We start from the raw sequence: 2,021 nt of genomic DNA, 5'->3' as shown, positions 1-2,021 counted from the left end.
TTTAGCATTATTTAAATACCTGTCAATGAAGTTGCGAATGCAAATTCACACTGAATGCTCTGTCCTAAAGGAGTGCTACAAAGCCGCCCTGAGCACAAAGCAGTGAGCTCATTTTTGTTAGGGCTGAACACTTTCTTGGCAGGTTGGCTCCTCTGGAAGGTAGAGAGGAGCACTGGGTAAAACTTAAGCAGACTTGACAGAATGAGAAACTTTAACACAATGATAGTCTGATGCAACAGCAGTGCATACTATGGGATGGCTTCCTGTGACTGCTCAACCAGGGAAAAGAAGAATACCCACAACTACCTGGGGTTAGCATAGATGACCGAGACGGCCAATAACCATCCTTCATTTCGTGGCTTTTCTGTATTATTAGTCTTGCAGAATTGTCTGTTCTTCTCATGCACCTGATGTTGCAATAAAAGTCAAAACAACATTTCAGAACAAATGTCAAACTATTTTTTAAAAATTAAATTCTTCTACTCCATTTTAACTCTTTTTTCACTTTTCGTAATTTTGTACTTTTTTTTTGGTAATTTCACATCATGCACCTCAGTTCTAGTCATTTCTCAATCTTTTTACCCTTGCCATCCTCCATCCCAAAAGAATGGTCAAAGGGGTGATCAATAGGCAGCAGGGCATACTTCCAAATGAAGGACATATGCAACTCAACCAGCTGGTCAGGTGTGACGTACAGAGATTTGAAGTCCAAGTCATACTTACCAGACCTGGAAAATACAGCGGCACCGCCTCTATGCTAATGACAGTGTAGCTTGCTTTTGCAATTGCATTCTTCAGCACCTCTGGGGCTTCCTTGTTCTCCAGGGTGTTAGGTGCAAACTTAATGTCCTCATTACTCACATTGATGGAACTCTTCCTGTATTTCTCCTTGATGACTTTCTTCAGATTCTGGTAAACCTCTGCTCCAATAACCATGGCTTCTGGGAAACTGGACACCACTGCAGAGAGAATCATGGACTCTTGCATAGCTACCTTGTTGTCAGCTTGAGAATCACCATTGATCACATTGAAAGATGGTGCCTACAGGATGGCTTCAAGGTTACTAGCCAACTCAGCTATGTGATGGTAAAGGGGCTTCCCTTTCCCATGGCACAAACTCTGCAGACAGCTAGTGAGACTTGCAGAATGGCATTTGCACCAAATTTAGATGTATTTTCAGTTCCATCCATCTAGACCATCAGAAGTTGTTCCACAACATTCAGTTTCTTGTTAACCATAAAGGGTGCTATAGTTTTATTCATGTGCTCAACAGCCTTTGAGGCAGGCTTTCCCATATAGTATGTTTTGTCCAGGACCTTATAGACACCAGTGGAGGCAATGTTGGGCACCGCAGGTCAGAAGAGTCCTTTTGAGGTGTAGAGATCAACTTCAACAGTGGGAATTTCATCAGAGTCACAGATCTCTCTGATATGGATCTTGAGAACAGACATGGTGAATTTTCGGCCTTCGGATTGTTGCACGGGAAAGAAAGAGAGGTTTCTCAGATGCTTTGGCAATCCTAGAAGGCCTGGCAGAAGGTAACAGCCAGTACAGGTGTTTCAGGATGACGTAACTAACCCTACTAGAATTGCCAAGACTGCGGGCAGGAAGTCCTTCACAGCCTCCTCAAAGTGAGCCAAATGGCCTCTTTGACCAAGAATCGTAGGAGCATAAGCTAGGACAATTAAAAAATTGGGGTGTGAATCCTGTCACTCTGGGGACTCATAATATTTTCATTGCTGACCCGGTGGTGAGATTGTGCACTGGGCAGATCAAGGCTGGTACCCCTAGACGACCAGAGTGCCTTAGAAAATAAGAAGAGCTGGCCTCTAGGACAAGTTTGCCAGAAGGTCCTTCATAAATCCCCTGGTCAAGTAAAGAATGAGATGGCGATCCCTGTAGCCGCCAGATATTTAGACTCTGTCCCTGATGTTCAAGTTGCTTAAGGCAGACCCAGAGTTTGCCCCTCCCATGCCACAGTTTTCTTAAATATTCAAAGCCTTGCCTGACCCCCTGGAGCC

The 2,021-nt window shown here is 44.0% G+C and overlaps 1 pseudogene; it reads right to left on the bottom strand.

Annotated features, from left to right (window-relative positions):
* Positions 1–562: 562 nt before the first annotated feature.
* LOC126503954 (alpha-enolase-like) lies at positions 563–1,487 on the bottom strand (annotated as a pseudogene).
* Positions 1,488–2,021: the final 534 nt, after the last annotated feature.

This window comes from Alexandromys fortis, unplaced genomic scaffold, assembly GCF_014885135.2.
Source record: "Alexandromys fortis isolate MF-2015 unplaced genomic scaffold, M_Fortis_MF-2015_v1.1 scaffold_34, whole genome shotgun sequence".
Classification (NCBI taxonomy): domain Eukaryota; kingdom Metazoa; phylum Chordata; class Mammalia; order Rodentia; family Cricetidae; genus Alexandromys; species Alexandromys fortis.
This window is presented reverse-complemented; position numbering and strand designations above follow the sequence as displayed.